Raw genomic sequence first — 26,300 nt, 5'->3', positions numbered from 1 at the left:
TTTAATGCAGCTTTTGTTGAAGGCTGCAGGTGTACCTAATGTTTTGTCCGCTCCCTGATTTGTGTTTACAGTATTTTCATTTTCAGTGACCCCATGTTTTGTTGTGCCTTTTTCACCCCCACGGAAGCGCGAACGATGAGAGGAAGCGAGTAGTCCAAATCATTCCGGCTCTTTATTGCCAGCCACCATCTTTTACTCCCTTTTGCAACCTACTCTCCTTAGCAATGCCCCCCCAATCCCCCCTTTCGGGATGAATTAGCTAAAGTGGAGACGGTCCATCCGTCTTGTTGATAAATAAGAGCCAGAGTCGGTCAAACAGGGTGAGAACGTGAGGCCACGCCTCCATGACTCACATCCTACTGTATCCTGTGTGTGCAATGGAGCGAGAGGCGCGTTTTTCTGTGGGTCGCTGGAAGAATCCTATTGATGTTGAAAGACATCTGACGAGGTTTTCCGATTCACTTCAGATGACTTTGTCAACTGTGGTGCACAATGAGATATGAAAGAACCGACTCCGACATTGTTTGATTATTGCAAATGATGTTTTTTTTCCCAGTATGTTGTACTTATATTCATACTTTCAAAACTATTTGTACTTGTATGACGCTCTGGCTGTTAAAATGTACATCTGCTTCTGCCCTGGTTAAAAAGCTGCAGATGTCGGCTCTTTACAAGGCCAAGGTCAACCTCTTGTGCCTCATCAACAACAGCAAACAAGCTTTAATATCGTTTTCTGTCTTTAGATTTGATTATTTACCTTTACAATGACTAATGGATCACCTACTAATCTTTTAATAGTCATAATTGTTCAAACTATTATAAAACTTTTTTTTGAAAATATTGGAAGGTGGATGAGTCATGGCGTGTCTGCTGAAGATGTTGTCACGGGACATAAAACAGGCCTCGCAGGGAGATAGGATGCAATACGTAACAAGATTTTTCCTTAAGCTTATAATTCTCTCATTAGGAGTTCAACTTGAGGAGTCATGATTATGAATCATTTGTTATCTATCTTGTGCACAAAATTGGACTGTGAGTCTTAGCTTCCCGGGGAAATTTCTTTCTGGCTGAATTAGTTGTGAAACTCTTCTTCGTGTGTGTCTCTTTTTGCATTATACTGCCCCCAGGTGGCCAGAGCGTGCACACCAGAAAGAGCAGCAAGATGTCCATTGAATTGAAGAAAAAAATGTTTAATAATTTCTTTACATTTTCTTGATTTGATTGATTGATTTTTAAAGATTTTCTGTGTTAAAACATACATTATATACACTGTTTTGTATATTCAAATATGTTTACAATGTTTAAAATGTGTGTTTTAGTGAGGTTAACTCTTTGACTGCCAAACGTTATCCAAAAAACTCCAACGGTGCCAGACAATTTGGACCATTTTCACTCATCTTTCAAAGCAAACAGAATATTGTGCGGTATGACGACATAAATATGGTGGATACCATATGAAAGATTGGATTCCCTTCTTTCATGAGAAAAAAAAAGTATGTTTCTAACTTATTCCGTTCTTTAGTAATCACCATTTGAAATGAGGTCATTTGAGTGACAAAAGCGAAAACACAAACATATTAAGAGAAAAACAAGCTTTTTGTGAAAAGATACATTTTTTTTTTTGCACAACAGTGACTTTGACACTAATATTTTTTGTTTAGTGACAAGGCAGCGCTGCACAAGACATTGTGCTGCCCATTGAGAAAAAAAAACAAAAACGTATTAAACGTAAATTAACGTTTTTGGCGGCATTCATTAGGATTTTAGAATACGTTATTAAACGTTTTTGGCAGTCAAAGAGTTAAATGGGTTTCAAGAATGTGGGAGGGGTAAAACTATCAAAAAAAATAAAAAAAATCCACCATGTCTCTTTCTGCTCTCATTTTATCTGCACGTCCATCTGACGAGTCGGCACATCTCCTGTGAAACGAAACCATTTTGCCAACAAAAGAAAACCCGGGACAGCAGCCAAAGAAGTCCAGTGATTTGGCACGTCGCTCACTTTGACCTTTTTTTCTTGCCGCGCTGCTTTAGTGTCCTCCTTTGACACAAACAGCCCCCCACCCCAAACGACAATGGCACGGCGGTAAATGAAAACCATATGGCCGAAGCAAGCGGGATGCTTCACCTTGAAGGCGTAAATCCACATCTGGCTCGAGCGTGTTTGCAGGACGGCATCAGCAAACAGCACAACACAAATTCCACGTTTTTCCACAGTAACATTCCAAACATTTGACAATAACATTGTAAATATGTTTTAACTTGACCTATTTAGTTGTTATCATTCACAGATATAATTGAAACCGAGATGCAATATAACCTCAAATTGTTTCCCTTATTCTAATAGAAAAACAGGTAGTGAGTAAACTGTAAATTGTAGCACTCTACTAACATTGTTTAATATTATCCTCCAACAAAATGGCCGCCTACCCCATCTGCATATGAGTAACACAGCATTCGAGTGTTAGTCTTGCTCCCGCTAGGTGAGCGTGATAAACATCTCGGGTACAAAGGTTAGAAAAAATGTGATAAGCTACTGGAGGCAAACGTGTCCTTCACACCATTCGCTGCCGTTTCACCCTTCGACCCGCTGCCGATTTTCAACAGGCGTTTAAGTAAGTAGTGTAGAAAACATGTTGTCATCCATCAAGTTCGCCTCAAAACTCACTCGAGCGAGTCATTGATCAACTCAATGACGCACTCGCTCACGTGTCATTTGTCTTTATGGCTTAATGTGATGAGTGGCAACTTACATGCAAATATTATTTTGCACAAACTCGGCGGCCAGTAAATAATAATAATGAAATAAGGAGATACACAATATAAAATATAAGAAATATAATTTCAAAATCTCCATGTTTGTCTGACTTGGTGAAGAAGCACATGTTGAAAATAGTTTGAGAACGAATCTATTAAGTCTCTTGGAGTTTTGACCTGTCTGATGACATTTTACATTTTCCACACTCTGCGGGAGCCTTGCAGCATTATGCCGCCTCAAGATTGGAAGTCGCCATGTTTTTAGACAATGAGTCAAAAGAGTTACAGTATCTCTGAGTCATTTAGTCTATCACTGGCTCAAGTAAGGCAGGCATTATGGTGCTTGGACTTGCAGTTATTACAAAACTTTTGGTCATTCAGATGTAACGTGTACTTTGAGGCTGCTGCCTAACCTTAAACCAATAGTTCTGATCACTTTTACTTATCATCGCTGCTATGCAAAAAACACTTATGTCCATTTTTTTTTTTTTTTTTTTTTTACATTTTTTGGGATGTCTGCATTCTGCTTCATAAAAAAAGAACATAAAAATGGAAAAAAAAGTGTTTTCCAAATAGCAGCGACATGGTTTAGTAACCCATAATAACTGTGCAGATCTAAAATCTTGTCTTTGACATTTTTTTTTTGACAGTTGGTGGTTCATATAAGGTGTGCTTCATACATGTAACCGCTTGAGTTCAGGAGTGTTGACCAGCCAAGGGATCAAACACTCATGTCGCCCAATATGCAATATGGATTATTAGACAGCTCTTCTGCAATTGGCTTGCAACCAGTTCAGGGTGTCCCCCGCCTACTGCCCGAAGCCAGCTGGGATAGGCTCCAGCACCCCCGTGACCCTTGTAAGGAATAAGCGGTTAAGAAAATGGATGGATGGATGGATGACTGCTCTTTGACTTCTACGATAATCAATAAGCAATCATCACATTGGATTGAATATATTTAACGAATCAAAATAATTAGAATTGAAATAGTAATTTCCCCAAACGTATGTCAGTACAGCATGTCAGTTCTTATAGACGGGTTCGACTGTTTTGTTTTGTTTTTTTTAGTTGTTTGTGCTGTCTGCTAAATCCCTAATTAAAGAATTATTTTGAGGCATTCATCTTTGCCTGCAGTGTCGATGAGGCCCTGGAAAAAAAATAAAAAACAAATAAAAAAATGAAAAGATGTGACAAGAAGCTGCTTTGTTCGAATTCCCTCTGAAGTCTTTTGGTGTCAAAACAACACCAGTTAGATTATACAAGATATTTCTTGTTCCAACCTAAACAGCCTTTTGCTGTGTCACCACGCAACCTCAACAATCAACAGCAATATATAAACCACAAATCAAATCATCAGTGTAATGTTGTGTTCATTGTGTTACAATTGACTGCTTTCATGCTGCGTTTTTTTTTCCACGTTGCGTTTTAAACGTCGTTAAGCGTAATCCTGTTTACTCAAAAGAAAAGCTCTTTTATGTTTTGCATTTTGTTCCCTTACTGTACTCAAAGTGAAATGAACCATCACCTTAAAGCCAAGGTACAGTACATACTGAAACGTTATTTTAGTTGCAGTCCTAATAGATGTGTGTATAAAAAAACAAATGTTGTTCCTCTTCTATCGCCCAGGTTTATAATAGTTTTGGATTTTTCACTATACTTAAAAAATTATGTTTTGACTTTTGTTTTTTTAAATTCAGTTAATTGAAATAGGTTTTAGAACAAGTTTGTTAGTTATTTTTCCCGAAATGCCACGTTTTTGTTCATTTTTTATTAGTTTATTAGTTTGAGTTTTTCCCCCCCCAAATATATAGAGTTTGTCCAGTGCAAGATGAAAAAAAAAGTCCACCAAATAAACATATCTAAAAATGAACACTGAAGTTAGTTAATATGTAGTTCAATTTAGCATTCATTTTTGAAAAGCATTTTTGTTTTTATATTACTAAGTTAACAAAAATGATATTTCAATTTTAGTTTTAGGTATTTCGTTTTCGTTAACTATAATATCATTCTTTCAGCACACACAAGATGGTGGACAGCCGCCTCTATTCTTGCACCAATGATGAATACACTAAAGCGTGTAAGACATTTTGATTAAAGACCCTGTAAGAAGTGTTGAGATAAATTACAGTCGTCCATTTATAATCTGGTATCCGTCAATTTGTGTGGTGCCATTAATCTCACTGCTCTTTAATAAGTAGAGCGAGTGCAGTTGCCAGTCCTGCTTTCATTTTGTCACTTTCAATACTCTACGTGTCGCAAGCAAACTTGTTGATATTGAGCAAAACTGACAACAATAAAAAAAAAAGGGCTTTTAGGCTAAAGCCTCGGGGCACTTGAGTTGATCAATTGCCTGGGTGAATAAATCACATCGGGGACACTGGGACGTCCCCGAGTCCTGATGGATGACTCGGCACTTTGTCTTGTTGCAAGATGAAGAGCGTGTACGCCTCCAACACATTTTTCCAAATAACCATGAGAGGTGTTAAAAGCTTGTCGGCAACCGTGACCGACCTCCCTGCTGCCTGCCATATTCAGCTGACTGAAACAAGAGTTGAAACAAGAATGGCGTGTGTTATATCACGTGTCAGTCAGCAGTTACATTACACTATTACTGTCTCTGAATTGTAAAGTGAAACATTGCTTTTGTGTTACATTCGAGTTGAGCAATATAGGGTTTAAATTCGACAGTGATTTTTAAGTTGGACATGCAAACTGGTGTGGGAGTTAAGTCAAGTGGCAAAGTGGTGAAGTCTTTTCGACAGGAATTCATGCTTTCATCACATCACTTTGGAGTCAGCCAGCCCTCCCTCAAACATCACCAATAGCAAACCTCATTTTTATTCCTTGGCATTCAAAACATCATGAGACATGAGCACTTATTCTAGTGTCTTGTTTATTTGTAGTTGTTCTTAACTTATGTTCAGTTGCCAGATGTTGTTAGATGCTAATGTAGGGAACTTTGTCTGAGCTGAGGTTGTTTTAAAAATTCTCTATAAATAAAACTGTTGAGTTACTTTCACCAAACAACTATACTTCCCTTTCAAATTAACTAATTTGCTCCCAAAAACGTATAAGTACATTCTATTTTAAATGTTGTACGTATCTCAAAGGTGTATTTATAAGTTTTTTTTTAGTTTTTTTTATGTTTTTGTTTATGCTAGCTAGAGCATACAGAAGGCTTTGATGCATCCTCTGAACTGCAGAGAATGGCTGAAGCAATGGTAGTTATTGCAAAAACGGCCAACAGGTGGCAGCAGAGTATAAGAGATCAACCAGGGCGATGTTGCAAACAAGCTGATTTCCCCACAGTTCTAAACAGATTTGTGAATAATGATGAAACTTATCCATATTCTAATGCTAATTGCTTCAAAACGTAAACAGATAGTAATATACTTTTTTCCCCTGCTGAAAGAGGAGACTCTAATCTTTCATTTGGTAGGTTCAACGTTTTCATAGCAACAGAACACAATATTCAGTGAGCCTTGCAAAACCAGTCAAAATCAAGTAAAACAGCTTGGAGCAAAGGGGGCTTGAATGAGTTAAACATTATTAGACACCATGTTCCCACATACAGAAGTGTTTGGGTGTATATGAGCATGTTTAACCGGCTAATAAGCACTAAATGAAACTGTAAAAAAAAAAAAAATCAGTCAATAAAGCCCATCTAGGCAGTGTATCAACACCTTTGTCGTTTCTTCACTCTTGGCATCTGATTCCATCCTGTCACGACGGGAGTTAGCAAACTTCAATGTCAAAACGGAGAGACAAACCCTCCCAGGTTAGCTTAGCGCTAGCTAGCTAATACAACAGAACATGAATGGAATTTTTCAGACCAATGGATGAATTTGGGTAATTGGGAAAGTTGGGAGTCACTTACTAGATTATTGCTTCTGTTTTGAGGCAATGTGGGTAAATTTGCTAGCAGGAATTTGCTTAAAATGCTAAGAATCAAAATGGCAACCATTATGTTAATTTGTACCAGGAACCATGATATTGACCAATCAGTGTTGATGCTACACTGATTGACCTTGATTTTTGTCTCTAAAAAGTCAGCCAGTGACTGTACACAGACCACACCAGGAGTCAAAGAGAGGTTACTAATACTGTACATGGTAGGGGCAAACGTATAACACTTAAGATATGATCTGAATCTGACTCTCGGAATTCATGTTTGATGGATGAACTGATTTGACAATGTGACTTTTGTGTGAGGTGAATTTAGTGTTTGACACATGACTGAAAGCGTTGGAGATGAATTGGCTGTCTTGCAAGTTGTAACAGGAAGAACAATTTAATCAATTTAATCACTGGTAACATCATTTTGCCCACAATGACACATGCTCACAAGACGAGAGCAAACCCCGCCCACACGCTCTCGCTTTTTGCTTGTGAACGCCATCACATTGAATGCTGATAAATGTCGCAGATAAACCCCTCCCTCAAAGACGCCTCCCTCTTCCCATCCGAAACCTGTTTTTAACTCGATTCATTTGTTCACACATTAAATAGTTGACTGTTGCTAACCAAATCAGCAGCAGAGTGTGGAGACTTGCTAACATGTTGTAAAAGCTGTGCAAAAACTGGATCAAAAGTTTACAGAAAGTGAAATTAAGGTCACTTGCAAAGTTTATTGTGCATTTTAGGTTTAACCTGAAATTGTACCTCGCTTTCGGTGTTTTAGTTCCTAAATGGTGGTGAATTGTCAACTTGTATGTCTTTGAAGTATCTCCTTCATGTTCTTTTCTTTTTTGGTCTGTCTTTGTACTGCAGCTCCATTTTGCTGAGTCAGCCTCATGACTTCATCGCCATCACGGGACGGTGCGAGGGTGCGACCACAGGCCCAAGAAGCGCTCTGCAGCTGCCGCTCTGCTTCTTTTTTGGCACCTCTGCCCCCACCTAAGGGGATTTCTTTTCTCCCATCATGAAAAGAAGGAAGAAAGTCTTCTGGACATTTTAAGAGGTAGTAAGTGTTTGTTTCTCCCCTTTAACTTGCCAAATTACATCAAATGGTTGTAAAACATCTGCGGGGAGTTTTAATTTTGTGGTCGTGGTTGTCCAGGTGTTGAGGTTTCATTTGCGCTCTTTTCCGGCATTGGTGGCGGATGGTGCAATGATGACCGACATGAGAGATGAGCACAAGTGGATTTTGGATGCACTTTTTTTTTTAAAATAACTGATGAGAGCGAGCCAAAATGTGAACATCTGCCCTTTCAAGTGCACACAATGCAGGATTTTCAAAGGCCTTCTGTTTTCACATAAAAATCGAAAAATACACACGAACCGGCTGCATGAAGGTTCATTTGGAGATGGTCTTGAAGAAAAATGCAAATATTAAGTAGTCAATTATTTGAATACTACCTTTAACTACTTCCTAAATATTAGTTCAGCGGTACGTTTTGAATTTATTCCTTAAATTATTTATTCTAAATTATTTATTTATTTATTTATTTATTATCAATAATTTATTATAAATTAAAAAAATAAATATATAAATAAATTATTTTATTATTACTTAAATATTATTATTATAAACTCCCAACTTTACTGAATGCTTTTGTAATTTTGTCGTGATTTTTGATACCTTGTTTTTTTTCCAGACAAGTTCTCAACTCAACTAGTCACTGATACCGATACCAAGTACCGATACCACTAGTACTTTTCATTCATAAAATTTCCTCCAAAAAACAATGGCAGATTATTTTAAACGAAGACCTATATATCCCAATATAAAAGTTTCACTTAAAATAGGATAAAATTAATGGCAATTTTCTCTTCTTCTAATATCTAGTTCCTGATTGTAAAATGGCCACAAGAGGGCAGCTGATAGCCACTGTCGTGAGTGGCAGTTTGAATATTGCGATATCACGACATTGCCATTATCGTTAGCGTTAATCCCTAATATCACTCACCCATCTCTAGTAATTTGTATTTGTTACATTTAATTTACGCATCACTTAACTATTATTTGTATAAATAATAATTGCATATAATTGTTATGTTTAATATGATGTATGATCATTTACGTAATTCAATTACGTAATAAAAACAAACTTTTTATGCATATAATGTCAAACAAAAAATAGTATTTGATGGAATTAAATCAAATTGTCCTTTACTGTTATAAAAATTGTGCACAATGTAATTATTGATTGTATTTTATTTGTATCTTTTCCCCATTTTTTTAATTTATTTATTTATTTAATTATCTATTTATGCATTTATTTATGTTCCCTAATGCATTTCAATGGGCATCAAATACATAGAGATTTTCACTAATATCCTACTGTGAGGCAGGCACTGTGTATAAATGTAATACTTTTATACATTACAAAGATATTTTTAACATTCCATTTCATTCTATAAAATGAATCAATGCACACTGGGATATTTCTGTGCATCTTTGCAGAAATGTTCGCATAACACAGATAATGTATACAGGTTATGCTTTTTTAGTATATTTTATATCATAAATCTTCCCAGTCTGCACACTGGTTTATGAGATTGTCATAAATACAATTACAGGAAAATTCCATTATGTGAAAGCATTATGATTGTTTATAATAAAAAAACGTGCACGTGTTTGTGCGTGAGTGCATATGTGTGAAAGGTGGTGAGTTATATTTATCTCCCTATAAAGCTCTGCGTGCTTCTCATTTCCAGACAGTTAGCAGAAGTGAGCGAGTAAGTGAGTCGTCGTGCAGGAAATGATGACGGTTCAAATCACACGCTAATTTCTTGTATTATTCGTGTGAGTATGTTGTATAGTTTTTGAGCAGAGAAATCAACGAGGAAAGCACACAAGTAGGTCAAATGGCTGACACGTGTAATAGTGACAGGGGTTGGCATAACGCGTCTTATACAAGGTCAAATATTTGCTTGCTTCATGTAGTAGGACGTATAATGTATCCGGAAGGAATTGACAGCCTCTCAAAATGGGGATGGCTCGTATGCTATGTTGGACTATGGCAGAATGATCTGGCTAAATGTTATGGTACAGGGATTTATTTTTAATGAAAAAATTCCTCCAGGAATTGATAGTAGTTTGTTGTCCTCAGTGAACCAGGAAGTAGCCTTCTAACTAACAAACAAATATTTTTTGGAGCCGTAATTTTGCTAACAGTCCTTGTGTTACAGAGATATTCTCGAAATGTCTGATCATGATGGCATTAATAAAACTCGTCAAAAAGTTACATAATACTTATGCAAGGCAAGGAAAGTTGATTTCGACAAGCTAATTCAAATTGCCGTACATCAAACATTAAAAGCATCAAAACAAGTAAAAACAGTCAATTACAAAAAGAGGACAACAAAACAACCAAATTACAGTGCAGTTGAAAGGAATTCAAAGTTTTCAGCTCTGATTCAAAAGAATTGAGAGTTGCAGCTGTCCTGCACTTCTCTGGAAGATCTGCGGGGCATAAAAAGTGAGTTAAAAGTTAGTTCAGATTCTGGGAACAGAGCGCAGACCTGTCCCTGATGATCTGAGATTTCTGGATGCCTTGTAGGGGCAAAGCAGATCAGAAATAAAATTATGCATGCCCTCGAAAAGCGCTTTTCAAACGTTTTCCATCAAGTACCAAATGTGCTCAAATACTTCCTAAAAGTCAACTTAATATTCTTCAATCTACTGAAATACACCCAAAGAAATAACTAAATACTATTGGTGCTCCAATCTTTCGGCCATTGATCGTAATTAGACTAATTTGAAGCCTGCACCAGCCAAGGTCTAGTCCTTAACACTACATGTTTTGCAGACCAATCGATCGGTAACGTAATCGGTATCACCAATCTCACTCACAGACGATGAAACTCCTACTAAACACTACCAAATTACTCACAAAAAGGTACCTAAATACTCTTAACTGTACTGTACCTAGCCTATCTGGTACCAAAATACTCTAAATAAAAGTTTTTTTTTTTTCACGTACCACTAGGGGGAGTTTGCGTGCCACCAGTGATACTCGTTCTGGCTTTGGGCTGAATTTTTCAACTCTTCCACTAGGGGCAATATGTCTGAAAGGGACAATTTTTGTTTGTTTGTTTGTTATTTATTTTTGTTTTTCTGAAGGCTTCTTCCTTCTTTTTCTTTTCCTTCCTTTTTCTCCTTTGCTGTAAAACATACAAACATGGCAACAATCAAACATTTTCAATACAAATCAACAACAATTGCCAAGAATCAAACAGAATGTACACATACAATTGTAAATTACATGCACACACAAAAAAAAACAAAAAAACAAACATAAATGGCATTACAAAAATGAAATCAGAATATTCAACTCAACACAATGGAAATCGCTAAAATGAACCCAAAATGGATGCTTCATACCAAAATGGCTGCCGTATTGTCTCTTCGCGCTTGGCAGGCTATCAAATTAGTGCAATAATAGGACCAAACACAAAATGCCTCATGATTTCTATTGGTTATTTTATTCATATGGTCAATACGGTGTCTTATCTAACACTTGCTATGAAATGAAGCTGTTATGTTGAGCTTGTTTAATCATTAACCAGGTTGCCCCTCTTGCACTTTGCACGACCTTAGATTTCTATCTCTGTTGAATAACGTCAAAATAATATGCCAAGACAAAAAAAAAACAACGTTTTTTTTAAGAGCTTGAAATGATAAATTTGACTGTCAAAAGTGGATAAAATACAAAAATGTTGAAGGTTGTTTTTATTTGGATCGAATAGGAGAAGACGTGAAAGTATTGCAGGAAGTAGAAAGTAGACGGGCGCAGCAGGTCAAGTTACTGTAACACGACGATGACTCACTGCGCAGATGACGAGGACGATAAGAGAAAAGACGAAGAAGAGCGCGGAAACTTGGTGACACGACTCACGTGTGCTTGCCACCTGCTCACGCTTGCCGAAAACTCCTCTTTCTGTTTCTGTTTCGTTTCTGTTCAAGTATCCAATCTGAATTGTGTCTTTGGGGAGAAAGGTGCACACCCATTCCAGAAGTCACAGACATTCAACAGCCTTTGGCCAAATAGGTGGCCACTGAGAGCTTTCATACCCACCAAAGTTGGAAATCCAAAATCCAATTTTTCTTGGCAACACATGTTTATTAAGCGTAGATCCACAAAAAAAAAAAAAAAAAAACTCAGGAAGCCAAGCCAGGAAATCAGATAGTATCCTTTGAAGCCGCCTTATTTGGGTCAAACTTGAAAATGCAGCTCCTGAACCTGTCTTGGTTTTTCCATCCATCCATCCATTTTCTTGACCGCTTATTCCTCACAAGGGTCGCGGGGGGGTGCTGGCGCCTATCTCAGCTGGCTCTGGGCAGTAGGCGGGGGACACCCTGGACTGGTTGCCAACCAATCGCAGGGCACACAGAGACGAACAACCATCCACACTCACACGCAGGGACAAGTCGGAGCGCCCAATTAACCTGCCATGCATGTTTTTGGAATGTGGGAGGAGACCGGAGTACCCGGAGAAGACCCACGCAGGCACGGGGAGAACATGCAAACTCCACCCAGGAAGGTCCGAGCCAGGACTCGAACCGGAGACCTCAGAACTTGGAAGCGGACGTGCTAACCACTCGGCTACCGTGCCGCCCCTGTCTTGGTTTTTGCAAAATGTAATTTGGTCGCTGTGATTTTCATGAGAAGATCCACAAAATGTCTCAATAAGCCTCAGCTGAAATGACACAGCAGATCTGCCATTTTGGGTCAATAGCCATTTCAGGGTCAATTTGGCAATTTTCAGGATTCCTTCAAGCTCAAAATGTTTTTCTTTTTCTCTTCAGTTTCTGTCTACTGAAACAAAATTCATATTTAAACCATTAAAGAGGAATTTATTTTTCTTGGGTTTGTCAGTAAGCAGCAAAATCCACATTTCCCCCTCCCCCATCTCTGGGGGTGGCCATTTTGACACTTGCTGTCGACTGAAGATGACATTACAGTGCCAAAGGGCTCAGGTAATGGTCAGGTCATGGCTCACCTGTTTTCTGGTTTTGGCCAAGTGACATTCGCAGGCTTAAGCCCTCAGGCACTGTGATGTCATTTTCTGTCAACGGCAAGTGGTGGTACAGCACAAAATGGCCGCCCCCTGAGATGGATTAAAACGTGGATTTTGCTGCTTAATTCAGATTCTAAAATAATAATATTAATCAGAATACCTACCGTGACAGTTGACAATTTTTTACTTGACTTGACGTTACTTTTTAGTCCCTATTCAAAAATCACACACATTTGTCAAACTAGGCCTAAAAAAGGACATTACAACATTTTACTGTTGCTCTCACTAGGGTAAAAATTCCTATTCAATCATGGGGGGGAAAAAAATCAATCCCCTTTTTGCTTCACAACATTGAATTTAGTAGCCGTCTCTATCATGAGTGGACCCACAATGAAGTCTCAAGAAGCTAGGCACACATTCGCTGCAGTCGTAATCATTAGCGTTTGATAAGAAGCACAAATCATTTAAACAAACACAAATGGCCTGATTTTTTTTTTTTTTTTTTTTTAATGACAGTATTGTGGCATAACATTGCATACTCGATAATACTTGGACGTCACTGTCCTCATTTTCTCTCTTGTGTGTGTATGTGTGCACTGACTGACTGAGAATATGTCCGGGCATGTCTCAAATGAAGAACACACTATGTCACAGGCACACAAAAGAAAAACTGTCCAATACGCATCCAGGCATTGTTGAAACAAAAAAGAAAAGAAGTGTCAAGGGTGGTGCTGCTGAATTATAGTGACGAGGATAATGATGATGACTATAGTAATATTACTACTACTACTACTGTTACTATTTATAATATCATGTCTGTGCTACATTAGACAAGACGCAAGAAGTCAACATTATATGTTCATACAGGCATTTGAACGATACATAGGAAATCACGTTGTCGTGAAACATAACACCAAAGTGACATTTGAGCGAGTTCGAGAGTTTCTTAGTTTCCTATTCTGAGGTTTGAAAAGTGTCACAAGTGTTTCCCCGACTGTGAAGTCCCCTTTCACGTTTGCCTTTTGGACATTTTGAATTCTCTGCGAGGAAATAAAAACAATAGCGATATGACAACTTGGGCTTTTATGTTGTTTGCTGTTGGAGAGAGCGAGAGAGAGACAGCCGGTTCTTGATCTTAAATTTGTTGTGTCATTGAGGAGATGAAATAAGATCTTTGTGGCATTATTACGGCTTTCTTATGTCATTCCTTGCAAGAGAAGAGGTGAAAGGTGCAACTGTACAGAAAAAATGCACGGAATGCAGCAAGCAAGATATTGTGACTAATATGAGAGTTGCTGGCTTTATTACACCAAACAAGAGCCGCCTCGTTATAACAAACGTACAATTGTTGACGGTTACTTGGAACATATGAAGCTGCATGACAAATATATGACAATGTTTTTTTACTAGCTCGATTATGAGTTTATTCTCGCATCAATGATTTTTTTCAAAGTATACTTATTTTTCTTGAAAACACAAAATGTGTGCAGAAATAAAATGTTCTAAAAATGTTTTTTTTTGTGGTTTTACACCAGGCGGTGTCCAAACTACGACCCGGGGGCCATTTGCGGCCTGCCATACATTTTTTTGGCGGCCCGCGGCAAATACTAAAAATAATTTTTCAATGCAAAAAAAAAAATAATAAAAGAGGGTAGATTAAACATTTCTAGCTACGCAAAGACAACTTTGCAGCTAATAATTCAGTTTGAGAAATAAAAATGGTTTCATCCACTTGTTGCTTAGTGTCAAGGTCCAATTTGTGAAAACATCACATTAAATTAATGGTTCTTAAGTGTGGTCAGTTTACTACCGATTGTTCTTGTTGTGGTTCAGAATGTCAAGTTGGGATTCAGCTGCTGCTCAGTGGAGAGGCGTATCTATTATAGTGGCACACAGGGGTCACTATTTGCCTTGTGACTGTTAGCAGTTTTCAATAAGTTACTGTACATTATATCAACAATTTATAATTGCTTCATTGATTTTTACCGTGTTTAACTCATTCACTGCCATTGACGGAAAAATACGTCAAATGATTTTTTTTGCTGGTCTGGCAATGAATGTGTTATAAAGTGGCCCTCGCAGCTTTCTATTTTTCTGTATGTGGCCCTTTGGACACCCCTGTTTTACACCATTATTCCTTCAATAAAATGACAAATTTCCCTTTAAAAATATAATTTTATTGAGTAACAATTAAAAAAAAAAAAAAAAAAAGCTTTCTCAAAAATCGAATTTTTATAATTCTAAGAAAAAAATAGATTTTTTTTTTTTCTTGTGACCTGAAGTTTGAGCTTGATAAAATATACTTTTTTTTCCTGGATTGTTTTCTTATTTTTGTTCCTCCATTTATTTTGAAAGACATTGCACTTATTCTTTAAGTAAATAATCTTCCTCAAAAATAAATAATAAATAAATAAAGAAATACATAAAATTCCTTTTTAAAATGGAAAATAAAATAAATAAAAATAACCAATAAAAAAACTGCAATTGGCTGGCAACCAGTTCAGGGTAGGCTCCAGCACCCCCCGCGACCCTTGTAAGGAATGAGCGGTCAAGAAAATGGATGGATGGAACTCATCATGTTGACGATAAAGCAGATGTATTAACAATACATAAAGAAAGAGAAACAACTTACCGGTATGTTGATGATAAAGCAGATGCTGTATTGAAGAATATTTCAGGCAAGATAACTTCTCAGGACGTCAGTGGAAGACTGTAATCATGTTTTGCATCTTTTTAAAGAACTGGTTTGGTCTTTCCTTTGGCGTAAGTGCAGGAGTCTGCCTTTGGGCAAATCTGGAATTCACCGAACTTTTATCAGTCACGTCCATGTTTGAATGTGCTAAAATACCTCACAACTGCGTGCAGGCCTGAATACTTCAACTGCTTTAACGTGGACGGCCATTAATGGCGCGGAAATCACTTTTTGAGGCCTATAATGCGGAAGAAAAACTGAAGTGATTCAGTATACAAATGTGCTTTCTACAAACGTTTCATCAGTTTTATTTTTAATTTTTTGCTTGTTTGTTTATGTTGTTTATTGGTCTGCATCAATGTGAGACGTCTGCTGTTTTAAATCCAGGGACGGCACTAGAGTGGGGCTAGTGGGGGCTGTATCCCCGTCAGAAATGTGTGCAGCCTCAGTTCAAATTTTACTTGATATTATAAAATATATTAATACATTTATTTTCTCAGCCACCTGATGTATCGATTAAGCCCCAGTCGAGAAAAAAACAACAAAAACAAAACCTGTAACTGTGCCAGTTAAAATTGCCTTATGTTTGAAAAAAAAAAAAATCCACTTTGGGAATGGTTCTCAACATTTTTACACAAAACAACACTTCAAAAACACTTTGCTTTCCTAATGACGCCATAATGAGCACATTTAAATACACTTGCTTAGCAGGTAGCCATCAAAATTACAAGAATAAATAAATAAATATGCAGTTTCAACATTAATACTGCACTGAAATGTAGGAAAATTAAAAACGTATTTATTATTTTTTTTTTATAGAAAACAAATTCTCAACAAATTTTAAAAAACGATGACCGTTTTAATATTAATACTGCATTTGTGGACTATGAATTAAGTAGTACAATCCACCTGTTTTTATCCAGTCCAGGGGCGGCCATTTTGTGTCTTGTACTGCCACTCTGTCGACTCAAAGCGACGTCACAATGCCGAAGGGCTCAGGTAACGACCAATCAGGGCTCAGCTTTTTTTTTTTTTTTTCTGGGTTTGGTCATGTGAAGTTTTCTTAAAAAATAGAAATAAAATGAATTATCTCCAAAAAGTGTTTATCAGAATGTATTACGTTTTCTAGAAAGTAGGGCTGGGGGAATCTTTGACTGTCTCACGATTCGATTCGATTACGATTTTTGGGACTATGATTCGATTCAGTCGATTTTCGATTCTCGATTCAAACGATTTTCGATTCCAAATTATTTGATTGACAAATGATTTCTGCTTCAATTTACAGATATGCACAACATTGTCATGATCTACTCCAGTAGGCTTTGCAAGACAAAATGACAAATAGAGACATTAAAGTGTCGTTTTTTTTGTTTAAACATTTATTAATTTTGTATTGTAAGCGCCTTTTTCCACAAAAACAGCATGTGGGCTACAACTGCCTTTTCCCCTTCTTTTTCATTTCTAATTTAAAAAAAATCAATTTTTGGATATTAAATATCGATTCGATTCGATTAATAAATGATAATCTCGATTCTTTTATGAATCGATTTTTTGGCACACCCCTACTAGAAAGTACCACTTTTTTTGGTAGGGGCAAAAAAAAAACAACAACAAAAAAACATGTGTACATCGTATTTATCTTTCATGAATAGAAGATATTACTGGGGGTGCACCCCAAGTGGAACATCTGCTGTTTGAAACCCTCTTTGATGCGTACAGTACGGGGGGGAAAACAAAACAAAACAAAACAAGAAGTGGAGAAGATCTACCAGCGGGAATGTGTCATGCCGGCCACACCCTCTCGCCTGGCGACATCTCTTCTTGTGGGAAGACGCGAGCAGCGCAAGAGAAAAGCAAAAAGAAAAAAAAAAGTGAACTGTGAGCAGAAGAGCAAACGAACCTCAGCGACCGCTAAGCCTCACACATGGCCCGAGCGTTTCACCGCGCTCACGAAACGTTTCCAGTAAGACACACACTGAGGTTTTAGCTCATTTTGACAGCTTGTAAAAACAACCTCGCGGGCAACTTGTAATGGAAATAAATCACCTTTTTTCTCTCTCTCTCTCTCTCTTTTTTTTTTTTCCTCTTACACGTGTTTTCAATCCCTATCAGTCACAGAAGCAGAAGCCAAGTGAAAGTTTCATCTCATGAACAAAATAATGAACGCAAATGAGTGAAATGAAAAGTTTGTTGTGCATTTGTGGACATTAGGGATGATGACAACTTGGTGGTGTGGAAAGTACCTGAATATTTGCGCCGTTCACACGACTGTTTTTTTTGTTTTTTTTAAGCAGAACATTCTAGACATGTGGACTTTGTTCAGCCGTGTGCCCGCCAGGTGAAATGACTTCTTATCACCGCAGAATCACAGCGATTCATTATGACTCATTGATTTTCAAACAGGTTCATGACACAAGACATTGGAAGAGGGCTTTTAAACAACATGAGATATTAGGACTCGGCGATTATGGGAGGAAATAATTATCATGATTATACTGATTGATATTGAAATCATGATTAATTAAAAAAGATCATTCGTTGATTTAAAAACTTTACTCAAATGTACGATCATATCCCTCATGCCTAAGTCATCCTATCACGTTGAACACTTTATTCTTAAACACTTTTTTTTTTTTTTTTTGACGCATCTTTGAACACAATCAAACCATGAGTAAGCACCACCCTTATCTCTTTATCGTATGTATTTCATCTCATTTTATTGCTTAAGTTTTGGAGCTTATGATGCTAACCTGGGAGTTCAGCTATTGTTGTTTGTGCAAAATATCGTGAAAAGTGACATCGTTTGACAATAAAAATTCCTTGAATCCTTGAAAAATCTGTTCCTGCTGTGTGCATGTTGGCCTTTTGGGGCAGTGTGGTGCCTTACATTCATGGAAAATACGCTTAAAATGAGATAAGAAGAGTAGAAGTAGAAAGTTGCACTTGAGTTCTGTTAATATGTTGTTTTTCATACATTGGTAACAATATGTGCCTTTATAAATTGCTCTTTTACCTGTCTTATTGCTATATTATGGATATTGTGTGTGATTATTCGTTAATATCACTCTCGCAAGTGAATGCTAATTTCCGTTTAGCATGACAATAGGAATTTACATTGACTTTAGCTTTAGCACTGTTGATGATTTTAAAAACAAGCATGTGTCTTGTATTTAAATATACAATGTGTGTCATTATTTTAGCTGTGTGATAAGTTTGTTTGTTTGTTTTTTAGTAAATTTCAACTGGGGTGTCATTAAGTTGCTTAAAATATGCTCAGGGAAGGCAGACTAACATACACGTCACATGCTTGCTGCGCTAGCAACATGGTGCATTCAGGGTACTTTCACACGATCGGGAACCACACTATTAGACACATTAATCATTGTTATTCAATTAGAATGTTTTTACGATGGTGAGAAGCCAATGTTTTTTTTCCATTCAGAAAAAGTTTTTAAATAAACAAAATTAAAAACCTATATTTTTTTTTTTGTTCAAAATTTCTCAAACATTTTAAATAGTTTGGGGGAGGAAATTTTGGACAAAATGTTTTCCCTCAAAACAAATCATAAAACAGTTTTTTTAAGACAAATATTTTGAAACAAAACATGTTTTCCCCTCCAAAATTTTCTTCTACAAAGTTCTATGGGTTTGTTTGTTTTTTTTTCTTCGTAGCGTTATAACGGAAAAGGTCATGCAGGTGTGATTAATAAATTGACCACAGTAGAATGAAATAACTTCCATACCACATGACAGACACACAACTTATGTGGAATTACTGTAATCATCGTGTCATGTCGTAACAACGTCCATTTCCTGTTTTATGGTTACCATCACGCATTTTCACAATATCTGTTATCCTCCGTAGACTGTTGGCCAAAGGGAAAAAAAAAAAAAAAAGTTCATCAAGATGCTCCCTTAGTTGAATTCTCTGGAAACTTGATGCTGTTTTTGTTAACTCGTGCACTTTTTTTTTTTTTTTTTTTTTGCTACATTTGTCAGAGAGCTTGTTTGAGCCTGTGGCAGATACGGTACATTTGCTGAGTCATCTTTTCTTGGTCTTCACAGCTGCAGCCTGGTTGAACAAGGGGAAGGCTGACAGGTGAACACGAGCCTGGAGAAGAGGCCCCACCCACCAGCACCACCGTACGGTTTGTGATTTATGTTTGGAGTGTGAGAAATGACAGTTGTTCAGTGTTTGAAATGAATTGCCTTCTTAAGGTGGACATAAAAACACAATAGGAGGATTTGTGAGGGCTCACTGTGGTGTTTTCGATTAAATTAGTAGTTATCAGTGTTGTCACAGATTACTTGAAAAAGTAATGTGATTACTGATTACTGATTACGCCTCAAAAAAGTAATCTCTTTACTTTACTGATTACTTTATTATCAAAGTAACTAAGTTACTCAAAAAGTAACTTATCAGTACTTTTTAGTTCCAATTTCTCCCCTTTGCTGCCTTAACATAAAAATGACAACCGGGTTAAAGTGGACATAAAAACAAAATAGGCGAATTTGTGAGGGCTCACTGTGGTGTTTTCGATTGAATTAGTAGTTAGAAACCGTTTTCCTTTAACAAATAAAAAAAAAAAAGTATTAAAAGATAAAAGATTTTATCAACACCAACATTTTTGCCATGCGCTTCTCTGACCACATTTCTCAACTAATTCAAACCTTTAAAACTTCAAAAGAGTCACAAAATTTAGCATGATATTCCCAGAATTCCACATTTTCCACAAACAAAACCTCACTAGTCAATCAAGAAAAAAAAAAAAAAACATTCTAAGCTTTCTTTTTTTTTTTTTTGAATGATAAATTGATTTTTCTGCACACACACACAAAAAAAAAACTCCTTAAGCTTTATAGTTCCGGCATCCAACAGACCACAACTAACTTACTGTAACTTTATTGGAGGGTTTCATTTCTGGAAACTGAATGGTAACTTTTCTTTTTTTTTTTTTTTTTTTTACTTTTTCAATAGTACTTTTTTTTTCATCTATTGTAATCTCACCGAATATTATGTAACAGTCACCCCATCACCATAAAGTGCTGAAAATATCAATCAAAACTACCTGGGAAAAAACAAAAACAAATCAAGGGCTGAACAATGAATCAAATTCAAATAAAGGTCACAATGCAGTACCATGCGACATATTGAGGAAGAAAAAAAAAAACGCAATTACATGATTTTTCAAAATGTTTCAGCCCTGCACCTGCAACAATCCACTGGAGTAAAAGTGACATAATGAAAGGCCTATTATAATGACAGCTCGTCATTATTTTAAATACAATGATTAAATAAATGTGAAAGACAAATAGCTCAGTAATGATGGACTACAAATTATTTCATCCATTTTTTTGTATGCGCACTACTATTTATATTGCAAATATTTCAATTGTATAATGATGCGTGTGCAGTAACATCGATCATTATCGTCACCTCAAAGTTCCTCTGGAGTCACGATGACTCATTTCATTCTTCAGTTCTTCATAACTAAACACTATCAAATTCATGCATGAAGTGATAATAGTAATCATAATTTGTTCATGAATAGTCCAATTACAATGCCAATCAAACAGGCGTATTAATGAGGTTGTGCTGATGTACCTAATGAAGTGGCTGAAATTGGTGCATGAATTTTGATGGCATTGTTTTTTTTTGTTTTTTTTTGTTTTTTAAAGATGATACCAAATAAAAACAAACAAAAAAATAGACTCCAGCTCACCCACCAACCATATACAGCCCTATACAAAATTAATTGTGAATTTCCTCCTTTTAAGTTTCCTTCGTAGGAAGGTTAAAAAAAAAAAAAAAAAATGCATTCTCTGTAGGGTTGATGTCTGGGAAGTGATTGGGCAAGTCTAAAACCTTCCACTTCCTTCCCAGTTTCTCAACGTGTTTTGAGTCATTACATGGGGATGAGGTCCTCGTTTTTTTTTTTTTTTATGGCGATCTCGGCGACCTTGTGGTCATCGCGGCTGCTTTGCAGTTCTGAGGTCCTGGGTTTGAATTCCCGGCTCCCCTTTATGACATTTATGACAGAATTTTGGATACAGCTCCGATTTGTCGACACGTCTGAAGCTGTTTTGTTGCAATTGCAACAAGAGAACAGGTTACATGAGACAAATCAACAATAACAATGCAATGTATCAAAGAACATAAAAAGGTGTGAAAATAAATCAAGTCAAAGATGCCTCGCGTCTGGTTCCCGTTCTCTTCAGGGCTTCACTTTGATCAAGTGAGCAGAAACTGGGCACGTTGCCTCGGGTGACGCAGCTCCGATGAGGTGTGTGTATGCCCGTGTGTGTCTGCATAGAAGGTTTTTTTTTGTTTTTTTTTCCCTTTTTGATTGTGAAACGTGCGCTGCGGCTTGTGCAACTGGCCCTGAAAGATAGATGACATTTTTAGTCAGCTCACTTGCTTGATTATTTCACACTTGATGGGTACGCAGGACCCCCCCAAGCCTCACTTATATGCATACAAGCCATCAAAAAGTTATCTTTACACAATATGTCCCCTTTAAAACCCAACCCGTGTAGTTTGATGACTTCACCTCTTGGCTGTTTGCTTTTTTTGTGATAGTAAATAGCTTAGCCTTGACCTCAATTCTTTTATTTATTCTTGAGTGTGCAAAGGTGTCAGAAGAGAAACAATCGTGTGCCAGAGCTGCACGTCTGTGCAGCTCTGGCTGATGCAACTCTGAGCCAAAGAGATGCAAACGCTCCACCTCACTGGACACAACATTAGGGACACCTGCACCAAAAGCTTGCACAGCCCATGAGGCCTTAACTCATTCACTGCCAGTCATTATAGAAAATTTTTACATTTCTAATACTCACGTGATATTCCATTCAATAATTATATATAAACCGAATCTACCAAATAACAGAATAGACTCCCTACTTTTTGTCCCGTCCCGTTCTTTTATAATTGACAGCAGAAAAATGTAGGTTTGCCAAAATACAGCCATTTCTCCCATGGACTCTGAAACTGTGTTTATTTCCTATAAAATGGGGCTATGATGTCATCTACCGGTGGTTGGGCATCAGTAAAGTTGTTTCCAAGTTTGATATTTACAGTGGAGCATGCTCAGATTCGCCCTCCATTTAGCACCGCTCTAAAAAATACAATTGACAAGTATACTTGTCAAAGGCAGTGAATGTTATTAACAGAGGTAATAATGATCTTTGTTTTTTTTTTTTTTTATCGATTTAATAAAACAGCTTATTCATTATTGTGCTAGTACAACCCATCCATCCATTTCGTATAACTGGAGCCAATCAGAGCTGACTTTGGACCAGACTTTGACTTCAACATGTATTGATTGTGCTGGTGATGATCAAAATGGAGGACAGGCCCTGCCCATGCAATCGTAGCGCACATACAGAAAAGAACGCATTCGCACTCCCATTCACAATTTACAACCTTCAATGTAGCTAGATTGTGGGAGGAAACCCACACAAGCTCAACATGCAAACTCTGTATCGCCGTATCGGGTGTCCACAGAGGTCTTCCCCGTGTTCATGTAACTACAGTGGCTAAAGATGGAACGCATTCACGAGCCGTTATCATTTGTGTCTGATAAAGGGAGAGGACGTGACTGGAAACCCGGGCGTGGGCGGACAATCATGTAACTCGGCAGGAAGCAGGAACTAAAGGAAGAGGACGACCGGAGGTGCGACCGCAGAGTCCACGCGGCAGACGGAGGGCCTGTTAACGTAGGTGTGTGCGCGCACGTGTATGTGTGGCAGATAAGATGGCAGAGGGCCCTCATGTGAACACCTGGTTCCAGTAAAAGCTGTTAGAGGGCAACACGACAAATAGTGCAGATTACAGCGTCATATTCACACTCGCTTACTTGGATGGGTATGACAAGTCACTACGTAAAGATTTTTTTGTTCAGATTTCCGTTAACCAGTTAAAATAACATACTTTAACATGACTATAATCTTTATTTCCCAATGTGGTACTATTTTAAATCCATATTGGTTGCTACTAGCCTCATTCTAGCTAGCACTAAGCTAGTTCATCTCTCACTTCCAGCATCCAATTTTGCCAACTCCCTTTCGTTTTTTGCTAGCATGGCATTAGTGGCCAAATATTCCCGTTCGCCAGCCAACAGGGAGGAGTTAACCAGCTAAATATTCCCATATACAGTTTTCCCTAGTTTATCGTGGGTATTACATTCCAAAAACTATCCGCAATAATGGAAATCTGCGTTAATTATTATTATTTTTTTTTTTTATTCCCATTAATTATATATATTTTTTCGTTTATATGTTTTTTCATTTTGGTATGATTTTTACTTTATTATAAATGCTTTTTCATTTATCATATATGTTCTTTTTTATTTACATTATTTTTCCATTAAAAGTATGTTGTTTTTTTTATTTACTTTTTACAGTATACAGCACAGTATATATATTTTTTTCATTGTGGGAATGCTGAAGCATTCCCACATATGTTATTGTGATTTTTATTCTCCACACTTTTTTTTTTTTTTTTTTGCTGCGTAACAACTCCCACATAATACTTCCAATTTACACTGTTCAAATTTCAACTAGCTTAAAAAATTCACGCCTCCCGGGGTATATATCGTCTGATTCCACATTACTTACAGTATTTGCACAATTTAACTTGTAATGTCAACTTTTCCCCATTATTTTCAATGGGACAGACGTTGAACTTTTTCCAAGTATCACTTTCCACGCCCACTTCCATACATATAACTTATCATCATTACCAGGTGTCGTACACTGCTCGGTGGCACAGTTGCTAAAGGGCATTGTCCAGTAACCATGAGGTCATAATTTCATAATTTATCTCTTAATTTACTTCATAGGCTTTCCACATGCATTCAGTTCTTAGCATTCAGCTATTAGCATTTAGCTTTCAGCATTCCCACGCAATTTCTCCAGAAATTGCACTTAGTCTAGTTTATTATATGTTTTTTCATTTTGGTATGAGTTTTAGTTTACTATGAAAGCTTTTTCATTCATCTTTTTTTTTCATTAAAAGTATGTTTTGTTTTGTTTTTTAAATGTACTTGTTATACAGCACAGAATAAATTTTCTATCTCCGGAATGCAATGTCATGGAGCGACGGGACAGACACCGTTGGAAAGGTCTCGTTAAGGTCTCGACCAAAAAAAATTCAAATAAACAAACCAAAAAACATGTTGTTAGAAAAAAAAAAAGCAGTAACATTTTACCATTACTATAATGAATTAATCAATATCTGATACAAGAGCACAAAAAGTTCAGAGAGGATATCTGAGATGTTAAAACTGCTCGCCGGATTTCAGTGTAGCCTCATTTCACTAACGTGCACAAGCAGGAATCTCAAATATGGCCATTCGTAATGGCCCGCGAATATGAAACTGCCCAGTCATGATAAATAGTCATAGCCAGCGTCAACAAATTAGCAACGCTAGCCATACTAAGCTAGCATTAAGCAATTATTTGGAGATCTGCCTTTTACTTTTACTTGCGTCATATTATTCGAAAGCAAACAATACTCTCATTGGAGTACAATTTGTGACAACTGCGCCAACCTATGCCCACATGTTCACAAATGAATGATGAATGAATGGATGAATATTCTGCCCAAGCTCTTATTTTGTTCATGTACTACTAACTGTCATGGCGAAAATCCTTACTGATTGACTTAAATCTTGCTTATGTGAGCTTTTATTTCAAATCAAAAGACTTCATTAGCTACATGCAGCTAAAGATGATGATGAGCACAGCAAAAAAATAATAAAAAAAACCTTACAGATAAAAAGAAGTTGAGCAATTGTTCTTCTGAGAATCTTTGGGCTTGAGTGACGCTGTTACCTCAAAAGCAGCTGGCTAAACGGCTACTTCTCTCTTTTCTCCACAGATGGATGGAGCAATCCTGACTGCCCGACCCGACCGCCACCCTGACTCACATGCACGGACATGACAGGCTAGATGTGTGTGTGTGTGGGGGGGGGGGGGGGGGGGGGGGGGGGGGGGTGTGCATGTGTGTATGAACGGGTGTCATTATCTGAGCATGTGATTTCACCAAATCGTGAAAGGCACCGTACTTTCCTGCAAAGAAGAAGCGCACGTGCACGCACACGTATGCGCGCGCACAATGAGGAAACAAAAAGAAAAAGAAAGTGTCCTTTTAGCACCCGTCTTTCACGTTAGTCTGACATTTTGTAGCTTAATCATCTATTATTGTATAATTAGAAATACTGCATATTTAAATTATGAATTAATTTAATGACTATGCCTAAAAAGAACCCAATTGTTGGACATTAAGCCATCTTGTCTAGAATTGACAGTTGATGTGCAATGTTGTCTATTATTTGCAATTTTACAATGTAAATAATGCTGCAAAACAATGCAATAAAAGAAGTTCCACAAAGCAATTCTTTTGGTACATTTTGTATAATTTGGAGAGAATTTTGTCTCTGATTATTTACGGCTTGTTATTAATGCTAATTATTACTATAAACCGTAAGTGTTTTGAACAAATGCTTAATCAATGTCTGCTAATCTGCTCTTTTATAGGTTCATGTATGAATTTTGACATTCATTAGTCAAAATTAATTTCAATCTTGTGAGATACAATGCAACTTTATTCTTGAAAATAAAAAATATATATATTTTCTTGAAAAAGATTTCTTTAAAAAAAAATGAAAGTTTGTCCCTTTGTATTGAGAAATATAACTTTCTGTCTGTCTGTCTGTGTCTCTCTCTCTGTGTCTGAAACAATTTTTTTGTGGAGGGGGGTTAAATAGACTTGTAATGCAAATTTCTCAAAGGTTTTGACTCACTGAAATGCAAAGAAATATTTTTTATTCAGGTTTTCCTGAAAAAAAACTTGTACAGTACAATTGTATTTTTGTTTATTGTA

General features: G+C 37.0%; 1 long non-coding RNA gene across 4 annotated transcripts in view; it reads left to right on the top strand.

Moving 5' to 3' along the window:
• Positions 1 to 25,405, top strand: part of LOC144001688 (uncharacterized) — a 51,522-nt gene extending 26,117 nt beyond the window's left edge. For 2 of the 4 annotated variants that reach the window (XR_013278546.1, XR_013278547.1), the window contains exons 3-6: positions 7,528 to 7,717; positions 19,481 to 19,558; positions 23,001 to 23,135; positions 25,296 to 25,405. This is a non-coding gene — a long non-coding RNA (uncharacterized LOC144001688). Of the gene's footprint in view, positions 1 to 7,527; positions 7,721 to 19,480; positions 19,564 to 23,000; positions 23,136 to 25,295 lie in introns of all 4 variants that reach the window. The other 2 variants (XR_013278548.1, XR_013278549.1) reach the window with 2 other exon arrangements.
• The last annotated feature ends 895 nt before the right edge of the window (positions 25,406 to 26,300 follow it).

Source organism: Festucalex cinctus, chromosome 14 (genome assembly GCF_051991245.1).
Source record: "Festucalex cinctus isolate MCC-2025b chromosome 14, RoL_Fcin_1.0, whole genome shotgun sequence".
NCBI classification, from domain to species: Eukaryota; Metazoa; Chordata; class Actinopteri; order Syngnathiformes; family Syngnathidae; genus Festucalex; species Festucalex cinctus.
Note: the sequence above shows the minus strand (reverse complement) of the source record. Positions and strands in the feature narration are given on the sequence as shown.